The sequence below is a fragment of the Nothobranchius furzeri genome, chromosome 9 (assembly GCF_043380555.1).
Source record: "Nothobranchius furzeri strain GRZ-AD chromosome 9, NfurGRZ-RIMD1, whole genome shotgun sequence".
NCBI lineage: Eukaryota > Metazoa > Chordata > Actinopteri > Cyprinodontiformes > Nothobranchiidae > Nothobranchius > Nothobranchius furzeri.
In genome coordinates, this window is record NC_091749.1 from 71,366,235 (window position 1) to 71,391,166 (window position 24,932).

Here is a 24,932-nt window from a genome sequence, read left to right on the forward strand (position 1 = left end):
GTTAAAATGTCCCTTTAAGGTGGATTATTCTTCTAGTGAGCAGAAAGAGTGAGGAACATGTTCATGATACACTGTAACCCCGAATAAGTTCACTGAACTCAAAATTTATGAGGAAACTAATTACCTAATAATTTTTAAGTTAACTTATCTAAAAACTATAATTTTGCCATAAGTTAAAAAAAATGACCTGAATAAAATCAAAGCATTTAACTACCCCAAACTATAACTTGGTACTTAAGCAACTTGCAAAGTTTAATTTAACTAAAGTTGCATATTTTATTTTAACTTTATTACATGATTTTACTAACTTAAATATTATAACTTATATGAACTCTAAATGGACCTTTTAAACCCTAACCCAAATTAGTTGTATTTACTTAGAAATGACCATGTGGCAGATCATGACTCACACACCCCTAGATGCTAACAGCCAATGAACGTGGAACACTCAAAGTCAAGTCAAGAGCATCTGGTGTGACCAACCACAGTATTATTAACAATGGGACAGCACAGCCGTACTTTGACCAACCTCCTCACTTACGGGGCCAACACGATACAAAAAGTAACGCCACATCTGCAACACTGAACAAAATAATAACTGAGAACAACAATCATCCACAATAAACATGCATAAACACCCCAAAATAGAGCAAAATAACTGAAAACATGACTACCCACAATGCACTTCCCCCACCAGTTGTTTATTGTTCCTGAAATCCAACAAAATTGCTAGTTTGTGGTTGTTTTTCTTGTAAATCCACAAATACTTAAAATAACATACAAGTGTGTTTATCAGACACACTTTAGGGTTGACGTAAAGATGAATGGAATAATATAGAAACATAGTGTCCTTTATTGATTAATTTAAGTTATGCTTACTTAAAAAAGAAATAGTTCAGTTTAATTAAAACGTTTGAGTTCTATGTACTTAAAACAAGGAAAAGGTTGAACAAGCTCAACACATTTGAGTTCTAAAAACATTTTTTTTAATTATTAGTTTAATCCACTCATTATTTTTGATTGTTTAGAACTTTTGGGTTTACAGTGTAATCTTGGGTAAATTAAAGCTTTAAATCAGCTCTCCAAAAACAAGCTCTAAAAAGCATCCATGCACTCTAAAGAATAAAGGTCTGAATTCTGGATCCAGTTAATAGGAGGAGGGGGGTGCAGTGGACTGATCACTCCCTTCACAACACCAACCCCATGGATTTGCCAGACCCCATAAAGGGGCGCAGGTGTGACCCGAGCATTTAGCGGTTAACTAGTGCAGAGTGAGACCACACGCCGCTGACAGACGGGAGGCTCCCACACGGGACCGGCGGCCGACGCCAAGAAGAAACCAACGGAGGAAACTGTAAACTGCCAGTTTAATTCATTAGGAAGTGTCACTTTATTCCAGGGCAGCCTGAGCAGGCCGATTAAAAAGTGGTAATCAGGATTAATTAGGGGAATATATATGTGAGGATTAGCAGGCCTATCCCAGGCAGCTCTCCCTTCAGTTGTGGATCTCTTTCTGCACATATTCCTGCCCTCCTCCTGGCACTCGTGTTTCACCACAGCACTCAAAGCCTCTCCTTCAACCTCCTTATGACTTCAGTAAAGTCACAAACGTCTTTTAAAGTTGTTTTGCTGCGTTTAGGCCTAAAAATTCAGGCTGACAGATAAAAAAGCTCTTCACCGTGTCGTAAAATGGAATATTCTCATATTTATTGATGGTAAAAATGGGATCGTAAAACTGTACCTCTCAGGATACATCCGAGTCTGCTGCAATGTGCAGAACCGGAGTCCTCAATGCACAAAATGTAAAGTTATTACATCTCATCAGTAACAATAATACATGTTCTCACATTAGAAACCATGCATTTGTTCATTCACATGAAAACAAACCCTTTAAAGCTGCTGCAGTACGCAGCGTTGAACAAATGCATAATGGGAGACTTTCACACTAACAACCCCTCATTGTCAGCACAAATTTCAGTCAGGCCCCTCCCCCTCAGGCCAGATTTATTACAGAAATCCTCCAAACTGCCGCTTTATCACGGTGTTTATATTATTGCTTCAGCATGTTTCAGTTAACATAACCTTGAATGACTGCAGTTCAAGTGCAAGGATGGGCTGTTTTGCTAGCGGTGCAGCCCCATCATTGATGTTAGCAGATGGCGCATGCCCTGCACCCTGGCACAAGCTCAGGCCCAAACCTTTCGTCCCTGCTCGCCTCTCCAGTGCAGACATGGTGGCCCGTAGCAGAGTTAAGCTAAACCCACTTATCAGCTTCATCTGGGTTCAATGAGAAAATGCTTTAATGTTTTGGTTTTATTTTGTTTTATTTTCGTGGGAAACATCTGTGAGCCAATGAGAGATACGGTACAGTTTGACTCACAGGTGGCCTCAACGGGGAATACAATCAAGGTCAAAAGACACGTAAAAATACCTCAAGTGTTGTCCTCTAGACCGAGTTGGAGAGCAAAGTCAGCAGACCACACAGGATGACCCAACAAAACTCTAGCAAAGACGGGTAAAGCTTCAGGAACGAGTAAACCTGTCTGTAACTCAACAGAAGTGAGAGATTTTCCAACATTAAAGAGAGTGTTTTCAAACATTTTTATTACCTGTTATCAATATGAACAACCTCTGTTTGAAGAAATAGCTTTTACGTACTTTAGCCCTTTAAGACCTGCCATAGAACAAGTTCGTCAGAACTGATATTTACATTTTTACATGCTGTGGTGCCATTTGTTGGCGTATTTCAACTTTCTATACATCAATACAACCCTTACATTCTAAACTTTAATTATATAAATGTAAAATGTTCATAGCAACAAAATATTTTACTAAAAAATGCAATAATCTATACAGAAATTGAAAATAATTTTTTGTTTTTACTAGGGCTGGGAATTTAACGCGTTAATTATGATTAGTTAATTAGAAAAAATGACGCGTAAAAAAAATTAACGCATTTAATCGCAACTTGCATTTCAAGCAAGGCGGAACCTTTGTCATTGCACGACTTCCTCATAGACTGAATATCACTGACGCACACAACAATGCACAGCGCTAATGGCTACTAAAACGGAATAAAAACAGAAAGAAGTTGCCTTGCTTTGACTGATGCAGGATTTAGGAAACACGCCCGCCTCTATTCTTAACTATGAAAAACAAACTTCCAGACAACAACGGAGTCCGTGTCGCGGACATTTTTCAGAGATCGTCTCTGCTGCGGCTGCCCGCCCGGTGGCACGGAAACTTTACAAAAGTTGCAGTAAGCTATATTTTTAACATTTACGTAACATCTGTGCAGCGCTGAAAGCACCAGACAGAATAATTCTTTGCACTAACAGTAGTTTATGAAAGTAGTCAGACAAACGAGAGGCACCTGGCTGCCGCTGGGAGAACGCTCCGTGTTCTCACTACTCTGTAAACAATCACAAGCAACACATCTTAAAGTTGAAAACAGAAGTTTAAGTTAAAACAGAAACACTCTAAAAATGTGATTAATTTAGATTAATTAATTACAAAGCCTCCAATTAATTCGATTAAATGTTTTAATCGAGTCACGGCCCTAGTTTTTACACATATTTTTCATTATACAGAAATGCCACAACAGCTTTATCTCTCAAATTTGTCAACGGAAAAAAAGTTTCACACAATCCTTTCAAACAACCACAAATTTATTTAGAGTGCGTCCATAAAATAGTTTCTGAGCTACACTCATCTATATGAACTGTAACAAAAAATGAAAACATAAATAATAATAATCAGCAGGAGTCTAAAATAATAATGTAGAATATTTGTGTCTAATTTTTCAGTAGTATATAGTTTTCCTTTTCTCTCACTAATAATAATAACAATAAAGAATATTGCATGAATTTGTACGTGAGGAAACTGAAAGTGAAACTTAAACATCATCCGGCGCTGTAATGGCATCAACTGCTTGGAGGAGGGAGGATGTACCGTTTGGCGGGTCTGTGATTCATCATAACGTTTGTAGTGGTGTGTGTGTGTGTGTGTCAGAAGTTTGAAGTGGATGTGTGGTGTGTGTAGGATGTGTTTGTCTAAATGTATTATTGCAAAAAAGTACAAGAAAAAGCTGAAAGACTGGGACTACAAAGAACTACAATTCACCGGAAAATGACGTCAAAGCAGGTGATTGGTTTAGTGATGATCATATGACGTTCACGATGACGTGATGACGTTTATTCTAGCGTGTGAAGCCCTGTGAGCTTCCGACCAGAACAATACAGCGTCTGTGTCTGAATGAAAACGCTTTTCTTGTTCGCGCATTTTGGTTGTTTTTTGCTAACTCATTAGCGGAAATACGCAGCGCTCTGGGACGTGTTCGTGTGTGAGATTTAAGTGTAACTCCTCTGGTTTAATATGCAAAAAAAATGTTTGTTCTATCTTATATTGTTTCAGTTTTACAAGTATTTGAACACAGATGTGCAAATGGGAGCGCCGGCGCTCCCGCTGGTCTTAAAGGGTTAACTAACACTTTGGTCATTTAGGGTCGCCAACCAGCATGTTTTACGGGACATCTCCACTACTATCCAATGGACCCTCAGCTCCAGAACCCCTGAACAGGAGGCTTAGGAGTGTGATCCCCCTGGAGTTGGAACACACCTCGTGGTCCCCCTTTTTAAATAGGGGGACCACCATCCCAGTCTGCCAATCCGGTGGAACAGCACCTGATGTCCACGCGATACCGCAGAACCGCGTCAGCCAACATAACCCTACGACATCCGGATCTCCACTATAACTTTAGAAACCTTTACACCTCTTTCTATTTTACATGTCGACATTAATCTTCCACCCTAAACTGCTGCCCAGTTACACAGGAAGTGCTTAACTCTGCCGCTGCTAAAAAATAAAAAATAAAATGTTTACAGAACTTGTAGTTTTTGTTAAAAGCTGCATTAAAAGTTTAGAATGGACTTTTTTGATGCCACAGTGGGGGAATCCACCTGTTACTGCAGCACCAAACACGTCGAAGAATAATTAGAAGAAAAGTAATAACAAAGGTACATGTGTATACACATAGGCAGTAAGCTAGTATTGCAACCTTCGACCACAAAAAAAAAAAAACACAAAAAAATTAAATTAAATTAAAAATACTTGGGTTCCAATACTATGCAGCATTCTGCAAGAGACACAGACTTACAATATGAACCCGATATTGCACGAGTATTGAACACATACTGAGTACTGCATTGGTGGTATTGTGTACCAGGATAATGCCAGAACCAGTTAAACTGAGGAGGTCTACTCTTACTGCAGAGGGGAGGAATGACCTACGGATAGTGTTCTGTTTTACATCTGGGATGTCTCAGTCGGCCCCTGAAGGAGCTGTCCATGGTCTCCACAGTGGAACCAGTGGGTGGGAGGGTTTTTTAAGATGGAGGTCATCTTCCCCAGCAACCTCCTTTCACACGTCTCCTCGACTGTATCCAGTGGGCAGCTCAGAACCGAGCTAGCTTTGTGAACTAGCTTGTTCAGTCTCTTCCTGTCTCGGTCAGAGCTGCCTGCATCCCCAACAGACCACAGCAGAGTGGATAACAGAGCCAACCACAGAGTGATGAAAGGATTTTAACAGCTGGGAATTAACGCTGAAGGACCTCAGCCTCCTCAGGAGTTGGAGGCAGCTTTGGCCCTTCTTACACAGCATCGGTGTTGTTGGAACCATTCATTTTGCTGTTGAGGTGAACACCTAGCTACTTAAAGGTATCCATCACCTCAATGTCTGCTTCCTGGATGTTCACCGATGAGTGTGTGTGGGTGGGGGATGGGGGGGGGGGGGGGGGTCTCTGGAAGTCAGTCACCATTTCCTTTGTCTTACTGGTGTTCAAGTGAAGGTGGATACGCTCAGACCAGTCCACAAGGTCCTCAGACACACAGCTGAGAACGGCCAAGTCATCAGAGAACCTCTGGAGGTTTGCATAATAATGTTGCAAGAACTGCGGTGAAACTTTGGGGAATGGACACGTTATTGCTCTTTGGTCATGGCTGCAGTCACGCTGGACGTAAACAGAGTCTGTTCAGGAAGCTTAATTATAGGAATTATTTATCACTTTCACAGAAACCCACTCAAAGAAAAAGGCAAAATATCCCTTCAATGTTACCAGAACCGAGCTGAGTGGAAAGACCGAGTCAGGCTCTAAACAAGCCAGGAAGTGCGTATTGGATGCAATCAACGGGGATACATTATAAGCAGTTTGGATGTTTCCTCCTCGTCCAACACTTACAAATACAGTTTACTTCCCTGTGCAATTTAACGATTTCTGTGGATCTGAAAACAGGTTTGGGCGAAGCTGAGGACTTAAATAATAGCAGGGGAAGTATCGAACCTCTTCGAAAAAGATCAAATGCAGCTTTCATTAGTTTAGTACAGCGCCAGAGCTCATTGATGACTTGTCAGACAGTCTTCCCTTCAATACGCAGCGAGAGGCTCTAAAAATCATCCTTTCACTGAGCCCTCTCAGCTGTAAATTCAGCCCAGCTCAATAACTCTCTCCCCCTTCTCTAAACCTCCATTATTTCTTACCATGGATTAACCCTGTGCTGCTGATCAAAAGGAAGCTTCTCCCAGGATCTGCTCAGCCCCGGACCTGTCCGTCCATTAGCCACTCATAATGAAATCTTCAGCTTATTATTATGGAAAAATCTATCGTCTGTCCACAGGTGCCATATTTAGTGGGAGAGCATGATCTTCTGGAGGATTAAGGAAATGCTTTAGGGGGGTTTGTGCTGCGCATCAGAGGCAAAGAGGAGGAGGGGGTAGAGATTGCCTCACAACATCAGGGGTCTTCTGCACCTTGTGTAGGGTGAGACTGTTTCCAATTAAGACAGCGCGAGGCACACAAGATCACATCGTCACGCAGCAAACAGAGCTCCGCTTCCCACAGGAATGGGATTGCATCCTTCTTTAGGGAATAACCACTGCCACTGTCCTGCTTACCTGCACTCCTTTAATGCAGACAAAGCCCCAACGAGCAGCAAAAGCAAGAGATACAGATCATATTCAGGCCCCCCACAACCCCGGAGTGACTACGATCCTCACTCATTCCCACAGCATTAGAGCGCCGTTCTGTTTGAAGTGTACTTACAGTAAATATGATGCATACACCAGGGCTAAAAGCTTTACATAAAACTGTCTTCAAGGACCATATTAAGCCATCTTTGTTTACAAGAGACGGGTCGGAGAAAGGAGACAGTTTGGCACAACGGTCGTAAAATGCCGCGCTCCTCACCTCGCCGCCGTGCACGAACACACACAGCAGCGGCTCGCAGCGCGCAGACGGCGCAGACACCAGAATAAATCACCTGGGATGGGAGCGTTTAAGATGGAGTGTCACATTTCTATGTAATAAATAGCAGAGATTGATTTGACCTCGCAGCCATGCGCTGCAGTTTACTCAGACACCAGTTAGGAAAAATGGAAGCTCTGGCTCTCGGGGGATCCTTCAGACGGACACCGGATAGCCTGTTGCGGGTTTGAGGTTGTGGCGATCCGGCCGTGTCAATATGCTCTCGCTATCGGGCGGAGCACCTCTCCTCCAGCTCCCACGGCAAGATCACAGAAACAAAGAGACGCAAGCCCCAAACATCTCCCAGCTGTTATCTCGGCCGTGGTTCAGGAGAGAAGGTCAAAGGGTTTCTCTTACTGTTGCATTATTCACTCGCTCTCAGGTAAGGCCCAACTGGGACTATTGGGAACCAGACAGAGACACAATCAAATGAAAAATGAACACAGTTTGGTTTGAATCATCTTACTTTGGATTGCCGTGTCAATCCCTGTTGAAAAGGACAAGGAATATAATTTTGAATAACCAACCAACAGGACTTTATCTGGTTTCAACTTTAGCTCTGAAGAACACAACTGTGCCACCAGACGTGCTACAGAAGGCAGGTTTCTTTGGTGCGTTCTTACTGTGTTTAGTTTCTAATTCTATTTTTGGTTCTTTTTTAAACACAGAAAAGGTTTTTCTTTACCTTGCTGACGTTTCGTTTGCGGCTGCAAACTTCCTCAGAGCTGACGCACTCGCACTCTCCAGCTCCTCCTGAGAATCCCAAATCCCTCTAGTGAGTCCGAAGTCTGGAAAAAAATAAACAAACTTCTTTTGATAATGAGGAGCAGTGACTAAAGCCGGGTGTACACTGTGCGACTTTTTCACTTTTTTGAGCCGATTTTCCACTCGTGCGAGAATCCACGAGATCGGGGCGAGTTTAGCGCTGAGCGTCGTGTACAGGGGGTTACGAGAGGCGACTAACACCACGTGACCAGCTACCGATCAGCAACAGTGAGCTCACAGGATTTTCTGGCGTGTTTGATATTTTGCTCGTCCCTCGTGAGGGTATCGCACTGTTGAAGCGGCGCTGCGAGCAGCTGCGACCCAAAAAGTATCAGAACCACTCACGGCGCATGCGCAATCATGCATCAACACCGCTCGCCCGCTATTTCCCTAATAACACACGCTGTTCGTTTTTATTTCTACACATTTTTTTTACTCACAAAGATTGTCAAGAAAGCGTGTTTGTCGTGTTCATGTCAAATTAAACTGATCACAAAACACAGATTTACTTTCTTTATTTCGTTTTCCTCATCCAACCCCCATAAATCCCTGTGTGTCCTCCTGCAGCACTCCCGAAGGACAACAGGCAAGACAAAAAAGTCTGACATGTTGTGTAAAAACTATTTTTAGCATATTTTTAGGTCCGACGTGTTGCTGCCAGACGTACAGTGTGAGCACATGACTCGTGAGATCTGCCCTACGAGGAAGTCGTACAGTTTGAGCTGAAGCTGAGTGCTACGATTGGAAAAGTCGCACGGTGTCCGCCCGGCTTAAAGAGGAAGCTCATTTCCGTCTCCTCGTTCTTTCCCTCATGACTCAAAAGCTTGTAATCATAGTAGGGATGCACCGATACGATACTGGTATCGTATCGGTGCCGACATTGATACCAGTATCGTATCGGCACCGATACGATACTGGTATCAATGTCGGCACCGATACAGATACTGATACTGATACCAGTATCGTATCGGCACCGATACGATACTGGTATCAGTATCAGTATCTGTATCGGTGCCGATACAGATACTGATACCAGTATTGGTATCAGTAAAAGTTAACAGATACCAGTAACTGATACCAATGCAGTTGCTTAAAAGTGACTTCACTGTAACTTGTCATTTCTGTTCACCTAATATTTTAGTTTTGTGATCACTTATATTGCTTTTTATCTACCTCAGTCTTTTCCTATTGAACACAGAAGAAAATAAAACCCGTATTCCAATTCATTGCATTTTTTTGTGTAGTAGAAGTATCTGTATCGGTAATCGGTTTATGTTTATGTTTATGTGCTTAGCAGACGCTTTTACCCAAAGCGACTTACAGTTTTTTTTTAACCTATAGGGCGTGTTGTGATCTGTGGGGGAAACTGGAGTAACCGGAGAAAACCCACGCATGCATCTATATCGGTATCGGCGAGTACTCAGATCCAAGTATCGGTATCGTATCGGTTTGGAAAAAGGTGGTATGGTTGCATCCCTAAACCATAGGTGACGGTTGGAACGTAGAAGGAAGGCATTTGACTTAACTCACTATTTGGTCACCACAGACCCAACAAATGCTCGTTTCTCCACCTGATCTTTCGCTCCATCTCTCGCTCATTCAAAACACTTCTCTGCTTAAAACAAAGACGTGTGTGTTTGTGTGTGTGTGTGTGTGTGTGTGTGTGTGGTGACATCACAGGGGGAATCTGTGAATGCTTTTAGGAAATCTGCAAAGGATTCCAGCAGGAGATCCCTGAGGGCGGGAAGAGGGAGACCAGATACCAGCAGGTGTAGATCCTGATTGGAAGCACCTCCAGAGGCCAAATGGATTCTTCCTCTAAAAATCAGTGCATATCTGCAGCCTTAAGCAGGGGGCGGCGTTTACTGGGACATGAGGGAAGGAAATTGCTTGAGACACGAAGCAAAAATATCCGTGCGTGTCTGGCACCCACAAGCACGGAAGCAGGTCCTCGACACAGATTTCCAGGCTCAACAGCGCAGAGGAAGCATGCTGAGTCATCTCATCCTGGCTGTAGCCTCACAGGGAATCCTGAGGAGCTGGTTTGATAACGGAGAGCACGAAAGTGAAAAGGCCCACACGAACACGAGAAAACACACAGAAGCTGCTGCAACATGTGGTGCCCATAAAGCCCACATCCTAGTCTGGGTAATTATATCCCAACAGCCACATGAGGTATCAGTGACGCAACGTGTGGTGACAGCATCCTGAAAAAATGTCAGCCACAGCAAACACCAGCTACCAGATCTGATGACCACAGTGTGCTGCAGGAAACTGAGGCCTAGTCCACACGTAGCGGGGGTTTTTTTTTTAAACGAACATCCGCCCCTCCAAAAACTTGCATCCACACCACCTCGTTTTAAAAACAAACTCTGTCCACACGTACCCGGATAAATACGTTGTTAAGGACATGCCAGACCTGTAGGCGGCAGTACTTCCCCCGTTCTTAACCTCGTCCTTCGTCTGTGGTCTTCCGCAAGGAGCAGTAATTCCGCTTGCAAAAACAAACAAGCAGAAAGCGCTTGGACAATTGATAAAGCGAGCGCAGCTCTGAGGGCATCCATGCTGTCGGCTAGTGTAAACACAGGTCGCACACGTGATGTCAGCATTTTTTTGTGGCGGAAAGTGACGTTGCGGACCTTAAAACTCCGGTTTTGTCCGTCCACACGCAGACACCCAAAACGGAGAAAAGGCAGATCTTCACTTTGGCCGGAGATTTTAAAAAGACCCGTTTTCGTGTGAAAAAACTCCGTTTTCGTGTGGATGACAGGCCAAAACGTAGAAAAATATCTACGTTTTGGCAGATCCCCGGCTACGTGTGGACAGGGCCTAAGAGAGGATCACAAAATCAAATCAAATCACTTTTATTGTCACGTCACATGTGCAGGTACACTGGTACAGTACATGCGAGTGAAATTCTTGTGTGCGAGTTTCACAGCAACAGTTGTGCAAAATACAATAACTTAAAAACAAGCAAAATATAAAAATGGCTAATCTAAGTAATAATAATATATATAGTATGTAAGGTATATACATTCCTAAATGTGTGTGCTAAGTATTTTATTTTTTATTTTTCTACGTGTGTGCATGTGAGTGTGTGTATAATGTGTATATACATATTTAACAAATGAATAAATTCAACAATATGATATCATTTTTATCATTGCAATATCAATGCAGAAAACTCCAGAGTTTTATTCCCGAGGATTTTATCTCTTTATCCCGGAAGGGCAGCTTTGAACAACTTTCTTTTTGAGCGTAATCTGCAGACTGGACTCCCAACGGCGCGCTGGCCGCTGCTGACCAGCCGGCTCGGCCCGAGCTCCTCTGCAGGAATCGAGGGAAACCGGCCAGTGATGAACGATGGCAGCGCAGTCGATGAAAAATCAACCAGGAAGCACAAAGCTCTTAATGCTCGGCCATACTGGCTGCTGACGGAAGCAAATAACATCAGCTTAAGCACTTGCAGAGACCAATCATACGTTTCCACCGGCGACGACGCAGGATCCGGCCTGCAGTAAATTCACTCCCCTGATTAAACAGTAAATTCTGAACGCCTATCAGGGTCCCATTAGGAAGGGGGGCCGCTTTCAAAAACATCATTAATCAAGTGGGGGAGATATGGCGCCAAATATCAGTCATCGATTGTAACTGCTTATGACGGTTTACACGGCTTTCTATCTGCAGGGAGTGCTCGCTGATGTATCAATTACCAGCAGCCCTTACTGCATGCTAATTGTGCATTTTCCTCTCTAGTGCATTTGCACTGATATCTTATGGGCTAATGAAACCAAACAAATCAATAAATATAAATTATACATGCAAAGATGTACTGCTGCAAACATAAAGCCTCTAATTAATTGCACTTGATTAATTTATATACTTTAATTATCTCTCCGAGCTGCAGATGGCATAAATATCTGGACAATCAGCTTATTGCTATGTCAGTCATAAAACGGCAGACACAGTGAAACTATTAGGTGAGGCTAGCTTTGTCACTGGAAAACACACAGTTGCTGACATAAAAAAGCCTTCCCGCTGAATAATTTAAAGAGAGCAAACTGCCAGACAACACGAGGCTTGAAACGAATATAATTTTGTTGTTGGCTTGATGGTGTGCGAGTGTTTGCGGCGTTTCTTTTTCCACGAGCGGAGCAAAACTCTCCTCTCCGTCTTTAGTTATCGTTCTTTATGTCCTTCTACTAAATTGTTTGGCCCGGAACCTTCAGACCATATCTCTGCAGAAAAATCAGCAGAGTCATTATGGGCAAAACTCTGCTGGCGCTCAAATTTACGACGCAACATCTTCACATAGACCCACGCCTTCATGCTGTTTAGTTTTATTTAATAACACCAGCTCTCAAATGCTTTATAATTTCCACGGAAGAGCCGTTGGTGCACCATGAGTTATTGGTGCTTCTGTTTAAGGCCTTTAGCAGAATGGCTAATGTGCTTTGGTGATCTTCTTTATTTAAATTACAGTGCAGTTATAAGCTTCAGGTCAGAGCGGATGGATATTTCTTCTATTGTTAAATGTGTCACCCTGTAAAAGTCATTAAAGACCAAGTTCACTTCTTTTTTCAACACGTTTGCAGTGGTCCAGAATATAACTGAGCACCTTGTGAGTGTGTAAAAGCTCCCTTGCTCCTGTTGCAGGAAGTAGAAGTGTGCCAGATGAGCGGCTGAGCAGAAGCAGGATCGGGAGTCTTATTTTTCTGATATTTGAACATCTTCCCTCTGATTGGTTAAGAGCAACTGCAATGTTGATGTTGTATCTTCACAAACAGCTTTCTGGAACTGTGCTGCTCTGGGTGGCTGCATGTTGGAGTAGCTCTGTTGACTATATGTAAGTTTTGCCTTTTCTTGGCATTTTTTCTTCTGGTTTCTCAAGAAAAACTGTATTTTTTTGGACACGTTACTTTTCTGTTTCTGATGCTGTGAAGCTTGGAGGATTTTTACTGCTATCTTTTTAGCGTTTTTCACTTTTGTTATGATGCTTAACCATGGCAACAAGCTGGTTTACAATCGGGAGCAGCTGATTAACATTGGGAAGGCTGAAATAATACCTCAACTGAAGCCACAAATCCCAAATGAGCTAAAACGCAAGAAGCGTGGGTGCAGAGCGGGAGCAAAACGGAGACAGAGAAAGAGGAAATTCAAACCATCTCCTCCATCGATCATAATGGGCAATGTGAGATCACTGGCCAACAAGATGGAGGAACTCCAAGCCCTTTCAAGGACTCAGCCAGAGTTTCGGCAGTTTCGGAACCGCTGGAGGAGAAAATGCAAAGAAGGATTCTCCAGAGAATCAAGAAAATGATGGACAACCCTGAGCGTTCTCTTCACAAGACTGTCCGACAACGGAAGAACCTATTTTTTTAAAGTGAAACAATTTTTCTCTAATGATAAATGACCCACACCTGAATAGCACCTTTCAGAGTGAGAGGACTCCAAAGCACTTTACAGTAAAGTGTATCACTCATCCATTCACAAGCTGGTGGTGATGAGCTACGATGTAGCCACAGCTGCCCTGGGACAGAGGCGAGGCTGCCGAGCACTGGCGCCACTGGTCCCTCCGACCACCACCAGCAGGCAAGGGGGTTAAGTGTCTTGCCCAAGGGCACAACAGCAGCACTATCAAACCTGCAACCTTCCGATGACTGGACATCTCACAACCTCCTGAGTTACTGCTGCGCCATGATGATGATAACGATAATACAACAGCTATATAATAGTTAGTTTCATTTTATTATGTTAATCTAACCTTATGACTGTAATGAATAATTAAAATTGGCCCTTTCCACTTGTGGATGCTCCACCAGGGGGCAGTTGAAGTGTAGAAAACTGGATATGCAGGTTTCTGAAATGTCAGAAACGGTTCAACGAGAATTTAAATAATCAACAAGAAGTGATATAAAAACGGACAAAACTGGAAAGAAGGAGAAAACTACAAAAAAAAAGCTGGTAAAAATACACCTGGAACAAAAGGGACCGTATATTTTCTACATTTAGCTTAGTCTGTCTATGCTTTTTGTCAGCTAAGTAAATTTTTCTACCTTTCTTTATTTAAACTGACAGCATTAACATACGCTGCCCCTTTTTTCCTTCCAACGCCATTTACAACCCTAAACTCTCTTTCTCTAAACTAAGGCCATGCAGAATGCATGCATGTGGTTATTTATAACTTCTTCACGGAATAAACATTCCAGATGTCCCAAATCCTCTTAAAACTGTTATTTTTGTGAAGAATGCATAACTTTTCTCACTGCAGCCATGTGAAACTGTGCTGTTGTGCTACTGTAATGGAGTTAAACAAGCAAAAAGCTAACAGTGAAGAGAAGTCGCATGAGTGCACCGGGGTGGGTGGTGGGTGGGTGGAGGGGGTGGGGGGGTGGGATCTGGGGGGTTGAGGCTTCTGGGAGTTTTCATCTTGATGCTGCTAATGAGGGTGTTTTTAGTATAATTGCCCCAACAGGGTGCTTGGCAGTATAATTACCAGACAGACATTACAAAGGAGCATTAGTGCGTCCAGGTACGGTAAATATGTCGAGAAGCTGGGTGACGGGGGTGCCGGCTCTGTTTCTGAAGCTAAGGTTTTTTTTCCCCCTCCACAAACAGGAAAGCTGCTGCTTTGATGCGTAACATAAAAACCAGGAAATAATCGGACCCTTTGTTAAAAATCCTAATTCTAAAAAAACAACAATTGTTGTGTCTGAATATTTAAAAAGATTTGGTTCCAGAAGTGTGGCGGAACCAAAAAAAAACAAAACCCCAAAAAACCAAGATGAAACACAGACGAGCCGGAGAAAAGACTTTAATCAGAGGTTTTTTCACATACGTTGGTGAGTTTACGTCATAGAAGTGAAGTACAAAGCAGAAAATCAGCCTTTCTGTTGGTCGTCAGTGTTGGGATGAAGTTAAATAAGAGCTGCAACGCCTGAAGAAAATGACCTTTTCCCAAAAGTAAAATTAACAAAAAGCTCAACAGAAAATATGTTTTTGTTCAGCCGAGTTTCTCGTTGATGCCACGGAGGTTTGGTGGCGATAGAAGAGCAAACCAAAACATTAGTGAGGATGTCGAGAATGACACTGATCTTGTTCATGCGGCACGTTCTGTGAAAAGTTTAAAACTTCTGATAAACAACAACATTGATGAATCGTGGAGCGAATACTTCTTGGTACCATTTAATCACAAAGAGTCTCAATTCAGCCACCAACTTCTTTAATGAAAACCCGATCAAAGCACTCATTCGTTCATTTTTTCCAGCACATCTGCAGAGGTTTCTAGCATAAATGATGTGAAAAGCTCCGTGGGAAAAAAAGCTCTGGCGCTCCAGTTTCAGGAAGTACAAGTGAGCCAGAGCAGAGGGGAGGAGAACACGGCAGGATCTGGAGTCCTATCTCCTGATATTTGATCATCTCTCCTCTGATTGGCTAACAGCAACACGACTCTACCACTGACTCTGTTTGTTCTGCAACGTTGATGTTTCATCTCCACAAACAACACAAGCCTGGAGGAGTTCTGCTGTGTGGTGGAGTTGCTAATGCTAACGGTTAGCTTCTACTAGCTGAGACGTTCTCTGCCGTTTCCTGGACTAAACCAACAACAGCCTTCCTGCTGTGAGCCAAGATGGGTGAGTCCATGAATGTTAGTGACAGGGTGACGTAGATCTGTCGGGCTTTTCTGATCCTAGAGTTTCACCGTCTGTTTTCTATCAGAAGCTGATGCAGGAGGTAGTCTCCTACACCTATTTTCATGTTCAGCCTGCATGAAAAACTCAGAGTGACCCGTTAGAATCAGAAATAATCATTAAAAATTGGTTTCTTACTGAACTTTGTCTTAAAAGCTGATTCCAGACTCGGGTGTTGGTGAAAAACTTCCAGCACTTCCAGGGAAACATGTTCACACACTTTTTACAACGAGGTAACTCTGTTAAAATAACTTTTGCCTTTTTTAAACTCGAGCATCAGGTCGTTCGTTGTTAGGTCCCGTCACATTTTGAAGAGCGCAAATTCCTTCCCAGTCAGGGGCGGATTTAGCAATTTGGGGGCCCAAGGCAAGCAAAGACATGAGGCCCTCCACAGCTGTTGTTCTGATTTTTATTTTTTTTATTCTTACTACAAAAAGGTTGTAAAACTTCTTCACTGGTCCAGTCTGGCACTGATGTCAAGAATCTCTGGAACTGCATCTGAATGGAAAAAGAATGTGTTTAATAAATGTATTTAGCATGAAATCATTTGATTTGTACAAAAATAATGCTATTCATGTTTGTATTGATTTATTGCCCACCCACTTATTCTCTTCGTTTTCATTTTTTCTGGTAAAACACCGCTATCTCGTGCCTTAGTTGGTCTGCTTTCACTAAAGGAAGCAATAAAACATAAGACAAAATGGTTAAATATGGAGATACAGAAAACAAAATACATAACCATGTCAAAGTTACCATTTTCTACCTTTGCTTTTATTTTCCTTCTCTCTCTCTTCTTCTTGCCTGAATGCTTTGTTTCTTTCTCTCCTCCTCTGCTCCTTTAATCATCTTGTTTCTCCCCTTTCCCTGTTTCTTGAGCTTTGTAGTTTGTTTCTTCTCTTCTCCTCCTCCTCCTCCTCCTCCTCTGCTCCTCTCCTCCTGCATCACCGCAACTTGAGCTTCCAGCAACAGACTCCTCCACTTCGCTAAAAGCGTTAGCATTGCTAGCTCTAATGCTAGCGGCAGCTTGTTTATTTGCTGCATTAAATTTGCGACTTTCATTAGTGTTACTCTGCTGTAGCACCGTAAAAATATCTGTGACCGTTGGCAGGGTTGACACAAACTTTTTGCTTTCTTCCTGCTTCTTACGTTTTTCAGACCCACTTGGATAACTTTGCTTCATTTTCTTCTCAGACAACAAACGTCCTCTTCGCTTCCGCAGCTCTGCTGATACGTAACACGTTGTGGATGGAATAGTCCGTGGTAGCTGGGCAACGGGGGACATTGAAACACTCACAGAAAGCAGTCTCATGCCAATTCATTACAATGCTTTTTACAATGACAGGGTTCACTCGTTTCAGAGCGAAAAATACCTTGAAAATAATCGTCAAGTGTTCGTCATGGGACCCTTAAAGTTTTTGAGGCCCAAGGCAATCGCCTACCTTTGCCTAATGGTAACGCTGCCTCTGTTCCCAGTTCATCTCCTTGTGACGCGCGACGATCCAGCTGCAGTTTTCCACTGAAGATCCCAACTTCCTCCAGGAAAACACAACTACAGTAAATCAACCGGATTCAGGGTGAAGACGTTTCTGGACCTTGTGGCTCCTTTATCTCCTCTCTCCCCCTCGTAGAGACCTTTAATCATCCCGATATGATTTAGTCACTTTTAAACAATAATGATCACAGGAAGGACCGCCATTTGGGACAAGGTGATCAATCAGAGGCTCGTTCAGCTTTAATTCATGTAGATGCACACCTAATACTCATTACAAAGATGCAATTTCCAGCCAGTCAACATAGATTAATGAGGATCCGTCTCTCCCAGCGTTTTTATTTATTTATTTTTGGTGCTGTGCCCCCAGCAGGATAGATGGCTTTCATACAGACCGCAGAGTTCCTCGGGCTCATTTGTTTGATAGACATGCTTATGACAAACAGGCGGGCTGACAGCGCATTCACGAGACGGCGATCAACGTGACACCCAGCGCAGGTCTGCTTCGGTCATTTTGTTGCTCGCCGCGACACGAGCAGCGACGTGTTGAGTCCAAAATGTCTTGAAGAGCAGAAATTAATCTGCAACTTTTGCTCCTTTATTTGTCCTCCTTGTTACCTGCAGCACGACGCAGACTTTATTATAAAGGATTTAAAGCACATGTGAAATAAAACATTATTTAAAGGTGTGGAACACCGAAAACCCATTTTTAATGGTTGTTTCTGATTCTAACGGGTCACTCTGAGTGTTTCATGCAGGCTGAACATGAAAATAGTCTCCTACACCTATCTCCTGCAGTAGCTTCTGATAGAAAACAGACGGTGAAACTCTAGGATTAGAAAATCCTGACAGATCTACGTCACGCTGTCACTTAACATTCATGGACTCACCTGTCTTGACTCATGACGGGGGAGGATGTTGTTGGTTTAGCGTCCAGGAAACAGCAGAGAACGTCTCAGCTAGCAGAAGCTAACTGTTAGCATTAGCAACTCCACCACACAGCAGAACTCCTCCTGGCTTGTGTTATTTGTAGAGATGTAACATCAATGATGCAGAGCAAAGTGGTAGAGCCATGCTGCTGTTAGCCAATCAGAGGTGAGATGTTCAATTATCAGGAAGTAAGAGTCCAAATCCTGCCGTCTGACGCTCAGCTGTGATGTGGCTCGCTTCTAGTTCCTGAAACAGGCGCACCGGTGCTGCCCACCCCCCACCCCCCCCCCCCACCCCCCCAGAGTGCAACTCGAAAAGCCTTTCGTTTAAAGAAAAAATAAAGAACTTTATTGATTTAAATGTTGCACAATTTGATGAAAAAAGTCTGTTTGTGGAAACAGTTTGCTCTTTATTAATTTTATTTAGAAGTAAATATATTTTTAAATAACAACATAAACAGATTAATAGATATTATTTTAAATTATTTTAGATAGAAATTATTTTAACAGCACATTTAGTTGTAAATAAATAAATCACGTTCTCACACAAATAAAGAAAACATGTTTAATAAATTAGACAAAGTGAAAAAAAATCAAAGATTTAAACTGATTTCTTTTTTTTTTCAGCTACAACGTTCTCGCTCTGCCTCTGCTCTCCCTGAACAGACGCTTGTTGGGTAAAGTGTGGCGGTGGCTCTGATTTCCCTTCTTAGCCGACACATCACGGCTCTGGAGGAGGTGGGCTTCGGATGGCGGGGATTCCTGCTGGAGCTCCAGGTGGTTGGAGTTACCTGCACGGCTCCGGGCTTCAGCTCCGGCTCTGGGTCGGGCCAGAATCCTGGCCGGTGGCCCTGCCTTTCCTCTCCCGCGTCTCCGTCTCCCTTAGCCTGCATTAATGGGGTTTGGAGCTGCAATCCCCCCTCGTGGTGCACGCTCACGCCCCGCCACCAGCCGTAAAACACAAAGAAAGTATGTTCAGTGCAACAATCATGATAATTGCTGCAGAGCACTCGTCTGAAGGAATACGCAAATCTGATTAAGGGCCCCTCTGCATGATCAAATATTAATCTGCTGTGCCTTTGCTTTGACCTGCTGCAACATAAGAACTTCTTATGTTCTTATGCATTAACAGATTTGCACAGGCTGAACTCATAGCATCTAATAATATTAGACGTGCACTTCTAGGAGCCGAATCCACTTAGAATAAAACTAAATAAAAATAGCAAGGATAATTATCAGCCTAAGCTCGATGACAACTCAATTATCCTAAAGCACTATTGACAGTAAACACCTCCGAGTCAAAATTCTCTGCACCACCTGTTGGACTGAGCGATCCTCACAGGCTGTCGGACAACTTCTGCTTAGATTTCCGCACAAAGCCAACCTGGAAAGCAGAACCAGGAATGTTTTAAATTCATGTATTCACTTAAAAAATGTGAAAAGCTGAAAGTGGAGGTAAATAAACGGAAATAAAGGTATAAGGTGTAGAAATTACAGTGAATTCATTATTCAGTATTCATTATTATTATTTGTTTATGCATCAAATCATAAAAACAAACTCTTTCTGTTTCACGAGCCTGAACACGATTCTGATTTCACGTTTTCCGGTCACCTCAGCATCGCTCGGTGGTCCCAAACCGACGACGACGACCACTGGACTCCTCAGATTCAGGTCCCCAGCCGGCAGTCAGAGGCAGAATAAATAAGATGGCCGTGAACCAGACAGCAACTGGCCGTTTAAAGGAGATTAGAACGATATTAAATCAACACACATTCCCAGTATTTAAAGCCACAAAACAGCTTGCGAGAATCATTGGATTATGAATCTGGATTACATCTCTGGGATCTCAATCCAGAGCGTCTGCGGGGGCGGGAAGAATCTAATCTACTTACAAAACATATTTAACCTCGTATGATTTGTGGATAAAATAGGGCTTATTCCCAGGTCAAAGCTTAATTCTGAGCATATTGTTCCCCGTGCCGGCCCGCTGCTTCGTCTGCTGGTGGGACTGGGAGACGAGCTGCGTGCGACGGCTGAGGAATGCACAAACCAGTTAATGCAAACCACAGGATATTCTAAATGACATTAATATGTACACGGTTCAGACATGTTCGCAGTAACCCGCAGCAGCAGACATGACGGGAACTCTCGGTTGGAGATTCCTGGGAATTTCTGATCAGTTTAGTTTTTGATCAAGGAGAAAACTTCCCGGCAAAGAAAGTAAAAACTCTGAACGCGACTCAAACGGTCGTGTTTTTGATCATTTTACAGCATCTGCAAGCGAGAAACTGAGATTTTGTTTATATGTAAACAAATATCAGTGGCATCGTTTTTAAAGGAGTTTGTTAAATTTTGTCTGAACGTTTGAGTTTCCAAACACAACCGCGTGTTTAATTTTAGAGGCAGTTCTGCGAAACAAGAAGAGCGCTTGTGAGAACCGTCCCTGTTGACTAATATCAGATTAACCCAAATGCTCCCAACCCAAATAAAAACACGCAAACAGCGAGAAAGAAACGCAAAGAAGCGCCACATCCTGGCACGTCTGCGGGGATAAAAATACTTCATCTGACATTTCTAACCGTTTCAGAGCAGCAAACAGCTGCAGGGGAGAGGCTGGAGGAAACGCTTCTGCTGGAAGAACGGATCAGAGGAGATTCAGGCGCTGCAGGAGCGCGTGCGTCCAGACAGACACAAGGAGTGCTCGACTACTCATGTACTTCATGTATTTATTATCATCATCAGTATTATTGTTGTTGTTTTGTAATAATAATAATAATATTCACAATTATGATGATGATGATATTATGGCTGCAGGGTTGTGGCATGAAAGACTTGATAAATTAGCACATTTACAGAAAAACCGTCTTCTGAGGACAAAACTTTAAATATTTGCAGCAAAAACAAAACAAAACTAAAAAGCACAAATAATCTTGAGTCAGATTTCTTTAAGCTGACTTCACAGATGAATGCCGGAGCATCTAACCCGGAGCAAACCGTTTGTCAAAACACTCAAAGAAAATAGGAAAAATCCTAAATCTGGTTTAAATTTCCAGAGTTGTCGACCTTCCGTAGTTTTTCTACACTTTATAATACGTGTCCCTTTATTAACATTACTTAGTGCTTTATTAAGCCATTAACGTCCCCGCTATTATTAACTATTAAAAGTCCTTAAGGTTAGGACAAACGGCCGTGTGTGTGTGTGTGTGTGTGTGTGTGGGCGGGGGGGGGGGGGGGGGGGGGGTTCTGTGTAGTAATGCATTACTTAATAACATTAATATGAAACAGTTGTTCATTGTTTATTTATTGTTTATTAATGCTTAACAACACAATAAGTGACGTTAGTAAATGGGACCCTTGTTGTAAAGTGTTACGTCTTCTTTTTTAACGTGGCACAAAGAGTTTGAGGGGTGATAGAATGTTTTTGTAGAATTAAAATAACTTTAAGTGATGCTGCTGATGTGAAACTAATTATTAAGTGAATGAATCGATAAATGATCAGTTTTCTTCCAAAGGTCAAAATTCAACCCTGAAACACTAAAAATGGGCTGTTTGTGTCAATGCCACTTTTTGCTTTGAGTCTTAAAACCTGTGGTGTTGGGACAGTGCTCGTCCACGTGCACGGCTGCTTGCTCGTCTGCGTGCACGGCTGCATGCTCGTCCACGTGCACGGCTGCATGCTCGTCTGCGTGCACGGCTGCATGCTCGTCCACGTGCACGGCTGCTTGCTCGTCCGCGTGCACGGCTGCTTGCTCGTCTGCGTGCACGGCTGCATGCTCGTCTGTGTGCACGGCTGCATGCTCGTCTGCGTGCACGGCTGCATGCTCGTCTGCGTGCACGGCTGCATGCTCGTCTGCGTGCACGGCTGCATGCTCGTCTACGTGCACGGCTGCATGCTCGTCTACGTGCACGGCTGCATGCACAGCTGAAGCAATCAGAAGTCCTTCCTGGACACTCGAGGGAAGAGTGACGCTCGGAGGCCCTTCCTGAAGCTTGTGTGTGAACAGAAGAGCGCCTCTCTGCTCTTTACGGACGTCTCTTCTTCTGTCCTCCGACACGATTGGATTAGAGTGGCACCCCCATAATTCCAAACAGTCCCCAATGACTTAACGTGCTGCTGGAATTTGATCCATGCAGTTTGGAGCCTCACGACGTGCAACTCATGACTTTATGTTTAAAATTTTCTGATTAACTCATTGGGCAAAATTAACAAGCATTTGTTTATGCATCATGACATTTAAAGAGTTAGTTGTGTTTGCCAGGAAAAATGGCCGTGGAGAGACTCGGATTAGGAATGAAAATGTGCTCTAACGTTTCTTTTCTTGGTGTGAATTAAATTGTGTTTTAAGGCAAATAAAAAATGGACATTTTAAAATGTCTTTGTTTTTGGGTGTAAAAGCCTTCATAAGTAACTGCATACCATCATTGTTTAAATTAAAATTAAAACATTTAAAAAAAAAGGATCTAAATTTTAAGTAAAAAAAATTAAAATAAATGCTGGAGTTTAGAATTTTTATGAGTTCATGTAAGTTTCAGGAAGTTCATTTTAAATTTTGTTTTGCTAAACGTTAAATTTATATTTTTTATTTCGATAATTAAATGTTTTAACTTTGCAATTTTGTGATTTTTGTGAATTTAATTTTAAAACTTACAAAAAATCAGCACAAACATTTTTGCTCAGCATAAAAATCCTCATAGATCTAATAGATCTAATGTTTGTGGATATAAAAATCTACCTGTTACAAAAGGAAAAAGCTAAAATTAAACTGATTGTTTGACATTGCAGCATCATTATCTTTTTAATTTCACATCTTGTTATTTTCTGGAGGTGTGCTGCTGCCACAAGCGCTTTTGGTTTATTTCCAGCTTGGTGCACATGAAGCCCATGCAGGTGCGCGCAGCCCACCGTGGGGTATCAGGTATCCCCCTCAGCCGGGGCCTCTCCCATTTGTCATGGTGAATGAGTGGTCTGCCTGACTGCACTTTCTCATTCCATTTCCTCCCGGGCCGCGCCGAGGCCATGCCACCCACTGTACGCCGTCATCTCTAACCCCCTCTTCCATTCACGTGAAGAGCGGCCAATAACGCCTTCTCACATTCCTGCCTTTCAATAGCTAACACGCCACGGTCTCCCACCTCAGAGCCCACTGTAAACACACACACACACACACACACACACACACACACACACACACACACACACACACACACACACACACACACACACACACACACACACACACACACCTTCCCTAACATCATGATGGTCTGTTAATGATGAGGTACCCATGAAAGAGATTTTAATTAAGTTCATTAAAACATAATAATAATAATAATAATAATATTAATAATAATAATGATAATAATGATAATAATAATAATAATAATAATAATAATAATAATAATAATAATAATAATAATAATAATAATAAAATTAATACTTCAGTTAGAAACAACCTCCAAGCAGATGCTCCTGAGTTTAATTATTAACCTCCTCTCCTCTCCTCTCCTCTCCTCTCCTCTCCTCTCCTCTCCTCTCCTCTCCGGTCACTTTAAAGAATAAAAGATGTCCTTACCTACGTCCATAGTGCCTCCCTTCCACACTAAGCTGTGCTCTTTGGCCTAACAGCAGAAGCCCAACACTGAGCCCACCGGTTCCCTGACTGTGATTAAAGGAGGCAGCAGACCGTCTGATTCCTCTCAACAAGATGCAAAAAAAGGAATTGGATTTTAGGAAGTCAAACAGCTGTTCCTTATCCTCTAAGAATGCAGCAATTAAAATATATGATTAGAGATTGTGCAAACAAAAAGGCCAGCATGCAGGAACTTAGTTCAGATCATTTTAAAAATGTTATTATTGGTTTTTGTTTGTTGGTAGAAGGCCAGCTGAGCAAATGGTGTCCCTCTCAGCTGTACAGAGGCTGCAGCGCCATCTGCTGGCAACAAGAAAAGACAGAAAAGTTTGGACAGAAGGAAGAGAAGTAATTTTAATGTCTTTTTGGAGCTTTGTGGCTGAAATAAAAGCATGATACAAGAATAAATCAGCTGAGGATCAGGAGGTAAAAGTTCACCGAGGCCTCTCTACCTGACATCACATCCTACCAGACACATAAACAACCTTGTTTCCTTTTTCTGCCATCGTTTCCTTCAGAGGATCCTTCAGACAACTAATAATGACTTAATCAGGCTGATTACACATTCATCACTGAGCTTTGGTCTTTTTCTCTTTTTTTTCTCTACGTTGACGAAGAAGTTGAGACGTGTGTTTTACTTGGGAAATGAAAGATTTTGTGACCTCTTCCTTTTGCCCTCTCGATGGAAACCGAGGTGTTCCAGCTGAGAAAACAGTGGAGCTGCAGAGTGGACAGGTAATAACTGGCCCCACCTTCCCCACTGCTGACCAGTGGCACACACACACACACACACACACACACACACACACACACACACACACACACACACACTTAAAATGTCCAGAAACTGAATTAAAATGTGCCAAATTTAAAAATTACAAACACTTTAAAGGGTAAAAATGACAAAATAAATGTGCACAGCATAAAATAAGAAAAAGTAAAAATAACACAAGAAATATGTTTTAATCACTAAAGATTTTATTTAACATTTATGCCCTGACGCTAAGTTTTCTCCTTGAGTTCATTAAAACGTTTGAGCCAGGAGGCGTTTCTGCCTCGCACGGAAACATCCTGCTGTCTTCAGCAAGCCTCCCACACCGCAGTCACAGAACAGACCCACGACGTTTTA

The 24,932-nt window shown here is 42.5% G+C and overlaps 1 long non-coding RNA gene across 1 annotated transcript; it reads right to left on the reverse strand.

Moving 5' to 3' along the window:
* Positions 1-18,723: 18,723 nt before the first annotated feature.
* Positions 18,724-23,862, reverse strand: LOC107381244 (uncharacterized). Its single transcript, XR_001572439.3, has 3 exons — positions 23,747-23,862; positions 19,785-19,901; positions 18,724-19,556 (listed from the first exon to the last, which is right to left on the reverse strand). It is a non-coding gene; the product is annotated as an uncharacterized lncRNA (long non-coding RNA).
* Between the last annotated feature and the right edge of the window lie 1,070 nt (positions 23,863-24,932).